Source organism: Ictidomys tridecemlineatus, chromosome 1 (genome assembly GCF_052094955.1).
Source record: "Ictidomys tridecemlineatus isolate mIctTri1 chromosome 1, mIctTri1.hap1, whole genome shotgun sequence".
Taxonomy (NCBI): domain Eukaryota; kingdom Metazoa; phylum Chordata; class Mammalia; order Rodentia; family Sciuridae; genus Ictidomys; species Ictidomys tridecemlineatus.
The window spans coordinates 219,273,315-219,292,731 of NC_135477.1; the positions used below are offsets into that span (position 1 = coordinate 219,273,315).

General features: G+C 35.5%; 1 long non-coding RNA gene across 1 annotated transcript in view; it reads right to left on the reverse strand.

The window, feature by feature from the left end:
* Positions 1-642: 642 nt before the first annotated feature.
* The window catches only part of LOC120885580 (uncharacterized), a 28,440-nt gene continuing 9,665 nt past the window's right edge, over positions 643-19,417 (reverse strand). The window contains exon 3 of the long non-coding RNA XR_005728263.2: positions 643-826. This is a non-coding gene — a long non-coding RNA (uncharacterized LOC120885580). The remainder of the gene's footprint in view (positions 827-19,417) is intronic.

The window sequence follows — 19,417 nt, forward strand, 5'->3', positions numbered from 1 at the left end:
ACGGGGTTTGATCCTTAGCACCACATAAAAATAAATTAACAAAATAAAAGTATTGTGTCCAACTACAACTAAAAACAAATTTAGATATTTGGTTTTTGATCAAGCACATGCATGACTTTTATAAACAAGTTTGGTATGGAATATAAGGAAGTCTATCTATAAATATTCTTTAGGAATTTTAGATTGACTAAAGAGCAACTGAAGGGGAGGTCTCTTTTTTTAAAAATTTAATCAATATCATTCCCCAGGATTTCCCCTACCCTTCCCTCCTCCAGCAGGAGAGGTCATTTGTAATTCTAGGAGGGGAGTAGAGCCAGCAAGATTCAAAATCAAGTCAGAATGGGAGCTGAAAGATGAAGGTAAACAATATCTTTATGGAGGATAAAGACCTCTCTATGTACATTGAGGATGTGAGAAGACCCAGTTGCTTGCCTCCTGCTTATTTGCAGGGATAGTGGGAACCAGCCACTGAAGTCAGGGAAGGGGATTTAGGAATCCACTTAAAATAATAACCGGGTAGAACCTGATATACAATAACTATGTGATTATAAGTTAGACCTGAATTTCCCAATGAAATTGAGTCTTGAAAACAAGAGTTATAAATGAATTTCAAGGTTTTTATTAAAAATAATTTTTAAAACTTTCAAAGTTCCAGTAGTTATTGGCACAATATGTACCTTACCTAAGCTGCAGCTCACATACTCCCTGTGTGAGCTCTTTCCTCCTCTTCTTTGGACCAGGAAAGAAGCTTCAGCTATATTCATTCTTTTTCTTTTCTTTTCTTTTTCAGTTCATTGACCAACACTAATATCTTCTTCCAAAAATCCTGATGCAGAAAGTTAAATAAAAGGGGAATCAATGAGAACTATGTAGACTCTGGGCTGTGGGGCGGGGTGGGGGGGAGAGGGAGGGGAGAGTTCTAATTAAATAAAACCTTTTCAATTGACATACCCCCACCATCTATGCACACACCCACACAAAGAATTCCAAACTAAAATCTTTCCTTTCCATCTCTTCCCAGCTCCCATGGTGGCCTTTTCAAACAGTTTCTTCCCAGACATAATTTTAAAAATTAGAGCCAATAGTCATGCATGTAATCTACTGTTCTTCCTGAATAAGAATAGCTAATCTTATATTAAAATATGACCCTTTGTTTTTATTTTTATTTTATATTCAAATGATACCTTTCTTAAAGATTGAGTAGCAGTTTTTCTCCAGCTTTAACTTAGAATATTTCAAAAATATTATTGAGAGAATGTTTGACCATTAGTCTTGGAGTGAGGAAAATAATAAAAAAATAACATATGGTTGTCTTAAGAGATGGAAAGATGACATTTTTTTCATCTTTTGAGCAATGGAACACAGTTGTAATAGTTTCCTAGCTTCTTTTCTTCACACAGCAGTTTCCAAACTAATACTTCTAATACATATTCAGCAGGAAACAGAATCAGTCACAAAAGGATTTCTCAAAGTGTGTTCTCTAACCATCCAGCATTTGGTCTTACTGTCCATAGAAATTGCAACTGCTCTATTTTCTCAAGCTTCCTCTGTCTTTTTCCAGTACATTTATTTCATTTAATGATAGATTGTAGAAAAGAAGCTGGGTTCATATTGTGAAATTAAAGCTACATACTGTTTCTTTAAAAAAAAAATAAGTGATCTTATAGCCAGAAAGCAAGAGACGTTGATTAAATTTTCAGTTGTGAACAATATACCTAAGGTTGAGAATTCATTTCAAATCTTTCCTGAAGAGATCTATAGCAAATAAGACTACCTGATTGCTAGTCTTTTCCAGTTTCCTGTCCTGCTGTAGAACAGCAGCCTGCCACTTTATATTTCAGGAAATTGTGGTGGATGATCTCTAAAGCAATTTTCACAGAGGCAATGGCATTCAAATGACCTTCTTCTCCTGACAGACAGCACTTCTCTTTTATTTATTTTTTCTTTTAACTCAGTTCAATTGACAATTATTTATTAAGCCCTTATTATGTGTAAGATACTATAAGGATTTCAAATATTAATAAAGCATGGTATCCCCACTGGAGTTAGAGACCCTTTAAAAGGTGAATTCAGTGAACACAGTGGGAGTGGAATTGGAAATGAGGTTTGTTAGAGACTCAGAGGGAAGCTGGGAAGGGGGAATGTGGACCAGGAGCTCCCTGGGGATGGGACCCTGTGTCTTCACGGTCATTTGCAGGGACTAGGCAAGACCACAGATGAAAGTCCAAATGTCATATGTTTAACCATGTAAAAATTATTAAGTGAGACTCTCAGATGATAATTTAATATATATTCACTACCCTCTTCTTGACAAATTTACCTTTAAATGACAAAACTGAAAATATATGATAGTTATGTTGATATGAGAGAAGGTCAACAACATTTGAAAAGCCATGAAGTTTACTTATTATCGTATAGATCCGAGTGTTCCATTCATGGATTAATAATGTTTGGATGAGTAAAAGTAAGAAACATGCAGAAGTAATAAACTGGTATGTATTTTTTCAACAAATACACACTTGATCATCTTTCTTGATCCAGATGTTTTATACAAGTTTTGTTCTATGACATCAGTGACCTAAAGAATCAAAAGTCTAATCACATGTAAAGTTTTCAAAATTTGAATGTTTTTGTCAAAAGTGCAGATGAAAGTAAACATAAGTATGGGAAACTTCTGTTTCATATATTTTCAAAATTATTTTTCATCTAATGTTCAAAATTAGTAAAATCATGGGGCAAAACAAGTTTTAATTTATGCTTATCAAATTTTAAATTATAATTACTTTAGTAAAGCTAAAGATTTTCATTTAATTTTTTGAAAATACAATTAATTCTTATAAAAACTTTTGCAAAAAATAAAGCTATTTAAAATTTTAGTGATCAACACCCACCTAGTTTTTGAATATTAAGAACTGGCTTCACTGTGTCACAGCTAGGCCTGTGTGTCCATTTAAGAGCTCTATGAATTATTTAATATTGCAAACTGCTTGTTATTCTCCACATGCAACAGTGATAAATAATGTGATATTTCAAGACTACCTCCTGAGCCATGAATTGTAAATGATAAGAAGTAAAAACATGAATGCTCAGCACTCCTATGAAATAATAGGTGGCTATGTTGGAATTTATTTCATTCATGCTGAGAGGATGTGAAAAATTAAAATAATCTATTTTCTTTGTAAGAGCTTCTACTGCTCAAATCCTTTTCGTACTCCAAAAAGATATTCAAATTCAGTGTACCATCAGCGGCGTAGTCCATCCATTTCCATGGCATTTCAGAGTGTCACATTTTCTTTCAAGGTAACAAGACAAAAGAGGTGAAGAAACATGCCTTGGTCCATAAGGATATTTGTGCACATCCTAAACTCTGGATTCCAAGTGAGAGAAAAGCCTATGAGTTTTAAATAAATTTTAATGTGGATTCATGGCATCTCTAAGGTCTTCAAAGGGTAAAGGACTCCAGGCAGAGACACCCTAGCATATAACCAAAGCTGCATCGCCTAACGTGCTGCCTTGTGTAACAGTGGACTTCAACAAATGTTAAAGAAGTTGGTGATGATGATGATGCCTGTGTGGTGTGAGAAGAAAAGAGCAAAGCACCATGGTGATGTTTGAGGACTGTGACAAGGGAGTTTAACAATCATAAGAAAAAAAAGGTGAATAAAGAGGATGAGTTCATCTCTAAAGATTAGGGAAGTCAGCAGGGGTTTTTAAAGTGAATACCAAGGTTAAGTTCAGTTAACAAACTCTCCCCTGAAAAGCATGCAGATATACACATCTTTAAGCTTCCCATTAGGATTGGGCCTCACTTATTATGCACTTTCATTAAGGCTTGATTGCACTTCACCACTATGCAGGTAGCAGTTGATAAGTACAGTTTCCTTTTAACATCCACAACACCATGGCCATGTGGGAGGATGAACTAAGATTTGTTTGTGCACCACTTTAGCATAAACAAAAGCTCAATGCAACACATGAAGTACTTTCTTTAATCTTCAAATCAATCTTCCTTCAACCCATGTGGCATATTTTCCTAACCTCTGTGCCTGTTTCATATTACTCTCATTTTAAAGATGAAGAAATTAAGGCTCAAATATTTGAAGTAATTGACTCAAAGTTACTCTATTTGAGGAGGAGTCCAGTTCTTGTCACTCTTAGTTTGGGTTTATATAAATATGTATTCTTAGAGTATTATTATTATTATTATTATTATTATTGGATTGAGCCCAGGAGTAATTTACCACTAACCTACATTCTCAGTCCTCTTGTTATTTTTTATTTTGAGAGACATTCTCATTAAATTGCTGAGACTGGCCTCAAACTTGCAATACTCCTGTCTCAGCCTCCAAGATTGCAAGCAGGCACAACATGCCCAGCTTATCTGTATTTTTTATATCTAACTGGCAAATGATATGTATACACATTTATGGGCTAGAATGTGATATGTTAACGCATACATGATATGAAATGATCAAATCAGGATAATCAGCATATGTATTGCCTCAAGCATTTATCATTCCTTTGTGTTGGAAACATTTAAAATCCTATCTTCTGTTTTAAAATATATAATAAATTATTGTTAACTACAGGATTTAGTTTTCATCTGAAAAAAACTCTAGTTATCAAAATAAAATATGCCAGTAATAACATATTTGTCACAAGTAACACTACTGACACAACATAAGAAAAAAGTTTGTATGTGGCTTGATCAGTCACCAAACTGGCCTCATTAGAATTTATTTAGAGACGAGTCTTCACTCTTACAGATCTCCTGAACTCAGAAGATGAGTGGTCATAGAAGCCAAGTTCCCCAATTTACACGAGAGGTAGTGATTCATCCCGACATAGTGATCCATTCTCCTGCCTGGATCTTCTCATGGCCAATGTTGTACCTGAGAAATAACTGATCAGACTATAGTTATTTCTCTATAAGAGTAACAGGAGACAAGGCAAGTTTCTTAAGGATATACCCCTAAGTCTTTGACTCACTTGCAAGGAAGGAATGATCTATTTTTCTACACTCTGTATTAATACTAAGCAAAACCCCAAACATTACACACCCACTATTTGGTGATACATATCTAAAACCTTATTTTGGTCTCTTTTGACTCATGAAGGATCTAAGAAGGAGGTCTGATCTATTTTAAGTCCCAAATGAGATACGGTCAATGTAAAATTAATCAACACAGAATTCATAAATAAAAAGAGACTCATTTGAACTGGTATCACTTCCTCCCTGTCTCCCATTCTCTGAAATGTTGCACTATTACTTCAGGCCTAAAAATAGGGCATCCTTGCTGAATCACTAATAAATGTCACCCTTACAACCCACAAGAAGATAAAGTGCCTGACAACAATACTTAAAAGCTTGTCTTCCTGGACCCACACTTGTCATGGAACCAGATCCAAATTCCATGATAGTTCCAGAAATCTATTTCTGGTGTGTCAGATCATTGCCAGTGACTTAGAGGTACCACTCATTTTGACATAGCAGAGGGACTTCCCTCCTCACAGAAGCACAAATGAGTTTATCTACCGTAACTTCAGCAGCCACCAAATTTCCCTCGTTAGTAATTCATTTTGAGAAGAGCCTTCCTTCTTATGGGAACCCAGAAATTCAGACGAGCTGTCAGAACTGGAAAGGACTAAGATTTCCTAGATCCCAAGTTCTTTATTGTACACCTGAAAAGTAATAACAAACACTGAACTATCTGGAGCAGTCTCATGTGTAACTAGTAAAATTTTCTTTTCTTTTCTTTTCTTTTAATCCAGAGTTCTAGTTACCTTGCTCCTATAACTTCTCTGCAGCATGGAAAGATGACATCCAGTGGATAATATAAAATTATATTTCATGTACAAGTTCATTCAATTATTCAGTAATATTCAATTTGTGCAAGTTCTTGTACTAGGTGCTAGAGGAAAGATAAAGGATTCCTTACCTGGATTTGGACATCAGAAAGACTTTGTAAAAAAAATAATAATAATACCTACACTATTAGCTGAATTATAATTAAGATTTAGATAGGAAATGAGAATGAAGGTAGAAAGGAAGAATGTCTCAAGAAAATCTGAAACTCTAGAAGTAAGTGGAATAAGGTAGATTTGATGGACCAAAAGCCATTCAGCCCAGGTGGTCCAGGATAGCATGGCGAGCCATGAGGCTGGAGAAGCAGACAAGGGCTGGGTTGTAAGAAGTATTGTTACAAGCAGTCTTAAGGAGCTTGTATTTTTGTCTAAGAGTTTTTGGAATCCAATAAGTAATTTTAGCATCTGGGAAAAATTATTGTGTTACATTCTGTGTGGGAAATAGATTGGGAGAAACTAGACTGAAGGCAAGGAAGCCAATTAGGGAGAGGCTGCTCAGACATCTGAGTAAGCAATTTGTAGTCTGAACTAAAAATAGTGAATACATTTCAAAAAATATTTATGCAATTAAATGGATGGAACTGTGATTTTTATCAGGACAAATAAGAATACACATGGAATCATCACTCTATATTCCCCTTGTTCCACTGCCTATAAATCTGATAGATCAAAGATCATACTAGTAATAAGCTCCCAAAGAACATCACCCAACCTCCAATGCTGCTAGGATAGAGTCTTGAGGATTTAGAAAATGAAGGCTAACAAGAGTCTCCTCTCTCACTAGCATTCATGTCAGAGATATTTACTGAGGTTCTGTTGTGTTTCAAACATTAATTCAGGTCCTGGAAAAATAAATTAAAAGGATACATTGTCTACATGTAAAGATTCCTGTACTGTAAGAAGAGACAGGTAAGTTAAAAAAAGTAATTATAAAACAACATCATGACTGAAGATAAAAATAACTGGAGACGATTTCACATCAATCCAACTGAGGAAGCTTCCAGGGCTCATGCATAAAAAATTAATAGGAATATGTAGAATATGGGAAGATAAGAGAGATACAGTGGCAATGAAGGCATGAAAGAAAAAAGTGTTGTGGTTTCTGGGTTAGGATTCAGGCCACATGGTGCCACAGGGATAGCCCTGTGGGCCAAGCTAACTGCTGCACTATGGAAAGCCATTGAAAACAGAGAAGCAAAAGACTAACAGAACCACATTTGTGGTTTAGAAATTGACCTGGTATCTACACAGAGGACAAGATTTGAGGGGAGCATATCTAAAAGTAAGAATGCAAAACAAGAGGCTCTTGAACTAGCTGGAAAGAGAAATGATGGAAGTCTGGCTAAGGATGATAAAAGATAAGGATGTAGAACAAAACAAATGAGAGGACTTCTTAGAAAAAAGCATTGGCAGAATTTGGTAATAGATTGGACAGAAGTTGGTAAAGGATCAGGACAACTTGAGAAAAATAACTAGGTCTACCCGTTGAGATAGAGACCACTGGAGATGAGTTCATTCTGTATAGTAAGTTATAAAAGTGTAGATGACATACAGATGAAGGTCAAGCATAATATGTAAGTGAGTTCAGATTACCAAGACACAGATTTTTGAGGTATCAGCATTTGAATGACAGAAGACCTTAGGAATAAATGGAAGTATTTGTTTATTAGATAGTGAAATGATTTAAAACCTTGATCAAATATATATTAAGTAAGTTTTAGACATATAGGATTATTACATAGAAGAGAACTTAAAAAAAATAACAGAACCCTGACAACTAAAAACATTAACATCCAAAGAGGTGAGAAACAAATGAAGCAGGAGAAACCATCAGATAATTTTAGAGAGATCCAAGAATGTGGTAACACAAAAGTCAAGAGAGCAGAGAAGATGAATAAATCCAGTAAAATAGGACTAAAATGACCTTTGATTCACTGATGTAAAATTGATATGTAAATTATGACTACCAGTGTCATGAAGGTTGTCAGTAATAGGTATGGGTCACCCAAGTCAACCTCAGTGTATACCAATGGTCAGCATCCTAGAGCTTCAGGATGATGGTCTGTGGCTCCCGGGGAAAGCCAATTGGATCAAATGCAGTAGTTATGAAATATTTTCTTTAGAAAGCCTGATATTTGAACTAGGTCATCTTTGGTACTCCTTAAAACCCAGACATTCTATGATTATTGGGATGTATAATCTTCCCAGGTTTATATTGTTGCAAGTATAAGTCATGTTCATTATTGAATCTATTGAGCATATGAGGAAGGATTAGGAAAGTAAGTTCAGAGAGTGAGTGAATGTATGGTTATATGATTTCTGCATTCTCAAGTGGTAGGAGTATGGACAGCAACCCGTGTCCACCAGCCTGCTATGGTTTGGTGTGGTTTGGATGTCCCCCAAGGGTCCATTATGATTAGAGGTTTGTTACACAGTGTGGCGCTGTTGCTAGGTAGTTGAACTTTTGAGAATGGAGCCAAATAAAAGGTCCTTAAGTTATTGGGGGTGAAAGGTATTTCTCATGTGACCATTTGGTAGTCTGTAGGAGAGGGTTGTTATAAAAAGGAACAAGCCTGGCATCTCTCCTTCTCTTTTATCTCTGCTCCTGTTGGAGAAGTGACTGCCTGTTCCTACACATGTTCCCACCATGATATGCCACTATCTGTCACCCTCAAAAGAGGCCAAACCAATGGAACCATCTGATCTTGGAAACTCCAAAACACTGATCAAAAATAACCCTTTTCTCTTTATAAACTTAGCAGTCTCTGATATTTCATTATACTAATGAAAAGTTGAATAACCTATAACCCTATCTTAAAAATTTCATCTGAATCTATTCAGTTGCTATATTTGGAGGGCAAGGGTTCAGATAGTGAACAATATCTATATTACTTTGTGTTTTAAGTGCTGTCTTGTATAACATAGGGGATAAACTGAATAATTTCATTTTTTCTTTCTATCCAGCCAGGCTAAAGGAACTCTCCTAGGCAGTGCTTAAGAAATGTGAGCTCGTTTATAAATGCAGAGACCACTGAACCAGGAGTCAAGAGAATTATTACTTCCACCAATACATGGTGGTCATGTGTATCCCATAGAACCACCTAAGTCTTAGATTCTTAATTTATAAAATCTAGTTGGAATAGAAAGCCTAGCCCTTCCAACCATTAGTCCATATGATTGCAGGTATGACTATGCTATAAACACTGATATATAATTCTATTATATCACAGGAAGGCACTGGTCTATCCTCTTCTTTGGAAAGTCCTATATTTCTTCCAAGTAAGAAAACAGTTCATGGAAGGTAAAAATTTTACCTGCAAGAAAACATGTTTTTAAAATCTGAGGCAATACACATCAGTTCAAAGTGAATACCCACCTAGCAACTGACTTCATCTAAAAAAGATTAAAGATGCTTAGAAAAACTTAGAAGCTTTATCAAAAGTTTTGTTCTTAAATACCTACCAGGTTGTTGTTGTATTGTTTAAAATCTATCTCATTAAATCACAAACTTTGTTCTGGGCCAGAGAGAGTTTTCATGAGGAGAATTGCAATCTCTTGTCTGCCCTTTGGAAGGAAACCTCAGAGAGCTTCAAACAATTAAAGCATTTACACTTCAGAAGCAGGAAATAGAGTGAAAGTCTTTCAAACATATCTTGTTTTTGCAGGCTTATCAGAAGGTTGACATAAAGCAATGGAAGAACAAAAGAGATAATTATCTAGAGACAGTTGGATATAAAATTAAGAAAATCCAATCTTCTGGCACCTGAAAATCCAATTTAAAATTTTTGTTTTCATTTAAATGTAACAGGTGCATTTTAGAATATTGAAATATTTCCTCTTTCACTTTCCCCCAAACAAGTAAATAGTGTGAAGGAGTAGGAAACAGGAAAAATATGTTTTCATTTACTTGTATATCATACTGGTGACATATATGATAATGGATAACATTTTTGTGTCTGAGATTAGAAAAACCCAACAAGGACCCTTTCCAAACACCGTCTAAAATAACCCTATGGTCAGGTTAACTTTGTCCAGAATTACCTTAGTGCCACATTGACCCCATAAAATGTGGATATTTGTAAAATGTTATATGGAGATGTACTTATCAGAGGAGGAAAAGAAAAAAGAATACATATTTATATGAATTTTTTAAACTTGGAGGGGAAAATGAAGGTTTCTTTACAACTTCTGCACTTAGACTTTACATACTTTACAACTTCTTTTCATATTTTACAACTTCTGCACTTATCTGCATGCTATTCCCACTGCTTAATGCATCCTTTGTTATTTCCCTCCTTCTTTTATTCTTCGTCCTATTTAAAATTAAAGTTTACCTTTTTTTTTTTTCAAAATTCAGCCCAAATTCACATATTTTTCATTGGTTCTTTTTAAATCCACATATTTTTTTGATCAAGGTCATTTAACAGTTTTGCTCTACAGAAAACAGTTTAATAGCTAACATTCATATAATGTGTGATAGATACTCAAGTACTTTCTCAGGTAGGTACAATTCATGTCTCCATTATGCCATGGAGAAGCTGTATAATGGTCCTGAAACACTGTTACCATTTAGCTATGAGGTATCCCCCAAACACTCATATATGAAAGGATGGAAGAAAATTTAGAAGTAAAATGATCTGGTTACGGAATCTTAACCTAATCAGTGTATTAATCCCCTATAGGGATTAACTGGGTGGTATTTGTAGGCAGGTGAGATGTGGCTGGAGGAGGTAAGTCCTTGGGGACATGCCTTTGTTTATATTTTGTCCTTATTGAGAGGAGCTCTCACTCTGCTTCCTAGTACCATGTTCCCAGCTGCTTTCCTCCACCACACAATTTTGCCATGACGTTCTAACACATCTCATGCTCCTAAGAATGGAGTCAGCCATCTATGGACTGAAACCTCTGAAACTGTGAGCCCTCAAATAAACTTTTCTTCCTCTAATTTATCTTGTCAGGTCTCGCAGCAGTGAAAACGCTGACTAAAACAGATATCAAAAATAGGTGATGGAGCAAGGATTCAATCCAAGGTAGTTTGTAACTGATCTCTGAGACACCATTCCCCAAAGACCTATAAGGCATAGCAAACTGACCCAGAAAGTTCAGCATCTAGCTGGGGTCACAAGTTGCACAATGTAAGACAGGGTATCTGGTGATTGACAAATCAATGAAATAAATACTGAGTGTTTGTTCTTTTGTGCAGATTAGGATAGAGTATAGCAGGGGGCATTAGGAAAGAAGAACTGAAAATATAAAAACAAAGATTGTAAGGTGAGCCCCAGAAAGTGGCACCAAACACCAAGTAATCGTCAATTAAGATATATTTCTCAGATTAAGAAGCACACTAAGTATCAATAAAAAGAAAAAAGGATAAATTATCATAGATTAACACCTACAGTACAAGTGTAGAACACCAAACATAAGCTGAGAGGGAAGGCAGATAACCTAAAAGGAATAAGAATTAGATTGACAGCAGGCTTCTCAATGACAAGAGCAAAAGGCAAATGACAAGGGATATTTTTGAAAAAATGGCTGTGCATAGAATTATCTGACCAGCTAAATTATCATTCATGAGTAAGGGTGAAATTAAGATGTTTGCAAATAAAAAAGAAACCTGAGAGAATATTTACCACCAGGAGGACACACTACAAAAGAAATATCAAATTATGTGTATCCAAAAGATGGAAATTTAACACACAAAGGAGTGGGATACTAGAAAAGAGATAAGCAATAAAATCAGCAGTGATTTTGATAACTCTAAGTATGCATGGACTGTATAAGAATAAGCATAACAACTAATCTGGTGGATAAAAAATAGTCAGTAAAAAAATGCTTAACAAAATGGCATAAGAGACAGGAGAGATGATAAATGTTTTAATGTTCTAAGTAAAGAATATTCAAAGGAGTTATTATCTCTGGGGGAAAAATAGAAAATAACTTCCAATCTTTGTTACATGAGTAGGTGGGGAAAGAAGGAATAAATAAAATAATTTCAATGAAATATAGAAAAGCAGAAGAGCAAAAGAAAAAACTAGAAAAAAAAGAATTATTGATAATAGCTGAAAATTACATAGCACTGGTACTGCTCTAAGCTTTTTGCATATATTGCTTCATTTATTTCCTATAACAACCCAGTCTAGTAAGTACTATATCATTAATACTATTTTATTTTAAAATGAATATTTATTAGTGCATTATACTTATATATGATATTGGCATTCTTTTTGATAAAATCATACATGCATGGAATATAATTTATTTCACTTCAGTGCCAAGTGCTTCCTCTTCCCTTCTTCTCCTCCCTGCCCCTGTTCTCCTTCCTATACTCTGCTGGAATTCGTTCTATTTATTTATAGGGTTTTTTTAAAATTGGTGTTTTATAGATATACGTAAAGGTGGAATTCACTGTGGTATATTCATATAAAGGTGGAATTCACTGTGGTATATTCATATATGTACATAGCATCGTTTGGTCAGTTGCATTCTGCAGTTCCTTTTTTTTCCTATTCATCCTCTCTGTCCCTCTGTCCCCTTTCTTCACTGTACTGATTTCCCTCCTGTTTTACTCTCCTTATCTTACAGATGAGAAAAGTGGAGTATAGGGAGGTTAAGTAACTTGCTCATCTGCTGAAGTTAGTAAATGATGGAGACCAAACTGGAATATAAAAAGCCCAGAACCCAAAGTCTGCAATGTCAACTACTGTACCACCCAGCTTCTAGAGAGAAATGCCAATACAGATAGCCACAATAAATGTTAATGTGTTAAAGACAAAGACAGATCCTCAGAACATATGTTTATATGGCTAATGATATCCAAAGACAGATAACTGTAAAGAGAATAGACCAATCTGAATCAAGATTAACTGAGAAAAAGAAAGAATGGACATATAAATAAAAGGTATCTTCTGAAAACGACAAACTTCAGTCAAACTGTTAACACTTCAGAATTTCAGCAAGTTTACTGGGAGGATAAAAGATAAATATGTAACATCAATTTACCTCAATGCTGTGTACCAGTACTAATAACTTGAAATGTACTTTAAAAAAATATGTGCAATTTCCAATTACCAATCCAAACTGTAACATGTCTAGGAATAGGTATAACAAAGCACGCATAAGAATTTTAAGAAGAAAATATAGATACCATTGAAATATTTAAGGCGACCTTCATACAGGAAGAGATACACAATCATTATGATGGGAAAACTCAATAAGGTAAAGATGAAAATGATGCCCAAATTAATCAATAAATCCAATTTAATGCCAATAAAAATTTCACAAGCTTTATTATGGTGAATCTGCAAATTATCCTAAGAATTATGTAAAAGGACCAGACTATTCTAGACAATTTTGAAATAGAAAACTCAATTCATCACAAAGCAAAGTTTGGCTGGGCACATGCCTGTAATCCCAGGAGCTCAGGAGGCTGAGGCAGGAGGACTGTGAGTTCAAAGCCAGCCTCAGCAAAAGCAAGGCACTAAGCAACTCAGTGAGACCCTGTCTCTAAATAAAATACAAAATAGGGCTGGGGATGTGGCTCATTGGTTGAGTGCCCCTTAGTTCAATCCCCAGTACCCCCCCCCAAAAAAAAGGAAAGTCTAAAAGAGGAAGAAAAGGAAAATAATTTGAAGAACATAGACTCCAGTTCTAACTGAGCCATTAAGTTTATTGGCCTGCACATGGATAATTTACTTGATCCTCACGTATCTCAGTTTCCTCATGTGCCTCAGACAGATCAGGCTAGTTGCTCATGTAAACACTCAACTTTCCCTGATTATCTAATATAAACTAATTCCTCCCTAGTAATCTACTAATACATAGCCCTGTTTGTTATTGTTGTTGTTGTTTTGTTTTGTTTTATGGCACTTGTCATCTCTGAAATATTATTTCATGACATAATTGTTTGTCTTTCCTCCTTGCTCAATGACTCTGGGTTCTCACTTCACATCGACACCCCTTATGTTTAGAATTGTGCCTAAGTCTCCATAGATGCTCCCCAAATATTTGTTAAATAATTATAAAGGCCATTTCTCACCTATGTTCTAGAATCCACAATGGGGATTGTGGTAATCTATGAATCAAATTCTGAAAGTTCTGTTGGTTTTAAAACAGTAAAAATTCTGATGGTTTTTAAAAAGTAAAAATTTTGATGAAGAGTATCTCATGTTGTTTTGTCCAAAAGCAAGAAAGAGAGAAATGAACAAAGCTGATGTATGTAAATACAATTGGTTGCAGACAAACTGAGAACATCTGTCTCTAAACCCCAAAGGGCATGTGCATGGCAGGAACTTGACTGTCCTCTCCAAATAGGGCGCAGAACTGGGATCACTGGACCAGGCCCTGTCACACAAAGACCACACGTACCATGTCACGATTGCTTCATACTGGAGTCGCAAACATTTTTCTAGAAATAATGAACTTTCTGTTCAGTGGTTGAAAGAAAGCTGGGTTCCAACCCTACCTTCACCAGTTATCTTCTGTGTCAACATAAAGAAGTTATTCAATTTCTCTGAACTTCATTTTTTTTTGACCTACAAAATTATTGTGACCAATAATAACTATTTCTTAGGTTTTTATGAAAATCATATGCAAGTGCAAATATATAATAGTAAAGACTCTAGTATCTGGAATATTATGGGTGTCAAATATATGATATTGTCTCATTTTTCAAGAAACAGGAAGAAACTAGAAGGATCAGGAATAACTTATTTCAAAACAAGAAGTAACATTAATGTTGACTGTTTTAGAGATACTATTATGAAAAGAAGGAATAAAGTTGATATGTACTAGGAAGACCTTTTTGTTTGTTGTTAAAATGGCAAACCTCCCGCTTTCCATGGGCTACTGCTTCAACAGACAAATGCATGATAATGGGATGGGATAGAGATGATGCAGTTTCTACACCCTCTCCTAAGAATAACATCAGGAATTCCTGAAGGAACATCAGGATTCCTGAACACCCTGAATTCTAAATTCATCTGTGGAATGGTAGTGAGAAGGACGGTTTTATTGTATTTTTGTGTTGCCGGGATCAAATCTAGGGCTTTCCATATACTGAACAAACACCCTACCACTGAGCTATGTTCCCCAACCCAGAGTGGTAGTTTTGACACTGGATAAAGCCCTTCAATTGAGAGAAAAGGGGAAATGTAGTTAGAAGTAAAGAGAACACTTTTGCTTTTGGTATTTTAAACAGCCTTGTTCACTCTACAATCAGTCACAATAAGACACATTAAACTGAATTCCCATGACCTCAGGGTGAAGTAAAATGAGTTGTCCAGAGCATCTTTCCCATCTGAAGAGGAAGCGTCCTTTGTTGATGGGGGCTGTTTTTTCACCGATTCACCAATTAGGTGCTGACTGTTAAGACAGACACTGCCAATATTTAATGTTGTCCTACCATTCTATGCCCACTTCTGCCTTGTATAAAGCTACCATGTAGAGTCCTTCCAGATATATTAATTCATCCTTTTCTCACCTAATTTTATCATCTCTATGTTGACCTAATAAATCGATTATTTCAATTAAGCAATTTAAGTCACCTCAGTTTCCATAAACTAAGATATCTATCCCCTTAAGTCAGTGAAGTAACATTTTCCTTGTATTTGGCTTCTCCTCCTTTGAGTTTTGCTGTTTGGAAATTTCCCCTAGGCAGAAAGCCTGGAGGAGGACAGAGCCAAGCACTTTGTTAGGTGTCAAAAGGCCAACAATAAGCAACACTGGCAGGAAGATCCCTGTAGATCTCCTTGCAGAGATTATAGTTTAATGGGAAGAAATGCAAAAAAAAAAATTAAATAAAATTGAAAAATTACAATAAGGGATTGATAATTTCATGAAGGAAACAAAGACTGAAATACCAAAATGCATTGGGGGCACTTTTTTAAATAGTGTGGTCATGGAAGACATCCCGGAGAAGGTGGTGGACGAGCTATGATTCTAAGGAGAAGACAGCACCACAGAGAGAGTAGGGAAAGCGCAATCCGAGAAGAAAGTTCATGTGCAAAGGCCTTGACAGGACACAGCAGCTGCAGGGAGGACTGTGTGGTCAGCACTTAGTGAACAACAGGGATAGTGATGAGGTATGAAGCTGATGAGACAGATGGCAGTTAGAGTTTCTGGGGCCTCATGGACTGTAGTGAGGAGTCTGAAAGTTTTTCTGAATGCAAAGGAAGCCGTGGACAGTCTTAAATAGGATGATATAATTCCATTTACATTCGAGAGGATGTTACTCTTGCTGTTGTATATAGAATAATAGAAGGAAGAGAAGAAAAGAAATCATAGAAGTTATGAGAAGAAGACAGATGATGGTCAAATTGTTGTCAGTGAGGATGACAAGAATGGGATACATGTGGGCATATCTTAGAAATCAAATTGATAGGACTGTTCGTGAGCTGAGCATGAAATATGAAGGACACGGATGAGTTGATGAACTTTCAGGTTCTTGTCCCGAGCTGCTGGGTGGATGTTCATGCCACATACTAAAATGGTAAGAACCAATGGATGAACATCAAGGTGAGGGTGTGGAAATTAAAAGTTTAGTTTGGAAGAATGTTAAGATTGAGGTATCTGAGTTTCAGTTAGAAATAAAAATTAACCAGTAAGACATATAAAACAAGAACTAAACCATAAGCCCTGAACTTATGACCTTAAGAATCAACATTTATTCATGTAAATATATAATTATTAACTCCTGCTTCTGACTAACAATGAATAAAGGGGATGAAATTACCTGCAAGTGATAAATAATTATGAGCTATGAAAACAATAACTTTAGACATGGAGGGAAAAAAAAAAGAGATCAGGACTTTGACATTGGAGAGGGAAAATAAAAGAAAGAAATGAGTCCTGTCTTCATTTGCCCAAGGCAATTTCAAGACTCTAGTGCAGGGAGAGGAATCCAAACAGAGATCAGCTGTCTTCTGGAGGTTAGCACGCAAATATCTGAGTTCAGGGAAGATGTGATTTCTAGAATTGACAGGAGAGAATCTCTGAAAACTGAAAGCTACATAGAGAAAGAGGCTCAAATGTCTGAAAGGGGGTTCTCTTGAGTCATTGGCTAAATATCAATGAACACTTGTTATCAGCAAGGAAAACATTTGAGAGGAAAAGTAAACACCATGGTAGCTAAGACCAATTCCTGGAGCTCACCCGGGCCTGCAAATTGTTCAATTTTCTTCAACTTCAAGTGGACAGACCTCATTGAATATGCATGCCAATTAATAGAGACACAAAGAACACACCCTAAAAGTGGAGGTGACTCAGTTTGGAATAAAGCTCCTGTAGACCCACCCTCAAAGAGCTTAAAAATGGATACCAAAAGGATCAGATGAAAAACGTAACTAACTTAACATTCTTCAGGAAAAAGTTCTAACATTCCTCAAAGGAAAACAATAAAAACTGGCAAGTATATGTATAACCAGAGAAATGAAAAATTGTGCTCTATATGTGTTGTATGAATTGTAATGCATTCTACTGTCATATGTAAGAAATTAAAATTTAAAAAATAAATTAAGACAAAACTTGCAAACACAAAAATAAAATTCATAATATCTGGTACACGGTAAAAATACTAGAATAGAAAGAGGCAGGAATATGTAATCCATAACAAGGAGAAAAAACAACCAGAAGAGACAGACCTAGAAGTGAGAGAGTTGATCTAATTAGCAGGAACGCACATTAAAAGAAAATTACAAATATATTAGAATGATATAGACAGGACTAACATTTAACTTTTTGAGATGAAAAATTATACTGAATGATATCTAACAGAACATCAGATTCTGTGCAAGAAAATATCAGAACATATCAGAAAGCTTGGGGACATAGCAATAAAACCTGTCAAGCACCAATTGGTCTAACGTACAGATAATTAGTTTCAGGAGAAGAAAAATGAGGGTCTGTAAATAAAAAGATAAAGTATCTTACCAAAAATTCTAGTAAATAAGCAATTCAACAGGAACTCAAGAAAGAAAACTTTATATCTTAAAGAGACATGTTAAGGATGAAAAATGACCTGAATTAAAATTTGAGGACCTAGGTTCACCCAGTCAGGTACTAGCTATGTAGTTTGGGGGGTGAAACTTTCTGACCTCACACTCACACTTAACCACTCAGTGTCATGAGGATCATAGAAGTGATGCATACAAAAGGTCACTACTTATTCTATATACATGTGGGCCCAGGACTCCACACCAAATTCTCACTTAACATTTTTATTAAATTAATTGTAGCCATACCCATTGTTACAGTTTGAAAATGTTCCCCAGGGAGTATATACTGGAAACTTAATCCCAAATGCAACAGAGTTGGAAGGTGGCCTAATGGGAGGTGTTTAAGTTGTAAGAAGACTTGACCCTCACGAATGGACAAATGCCAATTATCAAAGAGCTGTGAATTCCGTCTTTTACTCTCTTTTCCCTTTCTGCATGCCATGGTGAATCATGAAGGCCAACACCATTGGCTAGCCTCAACCTCCAAAACAATAAGTCAAATAAACTTCTATTATTTATAAATTGCAGCACCTGTGGTGCTCTGTTATAGCAACAGAAAACACAAGATAACAAAGGTACCATGAAAACATCAATATAAAGAAAGCTGGAGTGACCATTATTAATATCCAAAAATGTAGCCTTTGGAGCAAGGGATATTTCCAGGCCTATAGAAGGACATTTCATAGTGAAAACAGTGGCAATTATCAAAAATCTATAATAATCTTAAATCTGTATTTAGCAAGTAGAAGAGATTCAAAAGCATTACTCACAGAAATAAAAGGAAAAAACACACAAATGCACAATTATAATTGGAGATGTTTGATACCCTTCTCCTAGTAATTAATTAATCAAGTAGATAGAAAATCAGTATCAATATAGAAAATATGATCTATACTAACATCTTCAAATAATTGAAATTTATAAAAGGACTCACTAAGCAGTAGAATACACATCATTTTATAGTGTCTATGGAAAACTCACTAAAATTGACTGTATTCTGGGCCATAAAATAATTTTTGTCCAGTTTAGAAGAATAGAAAACATACAAAGTGTGTTCTCTGACTACAAGTGAGTCGATGAGAAATCCATAACAGAAAGATACTGGAAAATGTTCAAATCATTGAAAACTAAGGAACACACATATAAATAACCCTTAGGCTAAAAGAGACATCTCAAGGGAAATTACTAAATATTATGAACTGAAAAGCACAGTAATTTCTGAGGGGGAAAGTGTGAATCAAAGGGAAGTTGTTACTTTTCTCAGAGTTATAGAAATTCCTTGTAGAAATACCTTGATACATTTCTCCTATAGCAGTACTTTAATATATTGCTGCTGTAGTTATGTTTTCCATTACCATTAACTCTTAAGCAGTACTCTCTACTTGTATTAGTTTGTTTTCTATTACTATAATGAAGTATTTATGGCTGGGTAAGTTTACAAAGAAAGGGGTCTATTGAGCTGGGGATTCACAGACCTGAATATCTTGCCAACAAAGTCCTGAGAAGCACAGGGCATTACAAGGAAAGGGACGGGAGTGTGTGTGTGTGTGTGTGTGTGTGTG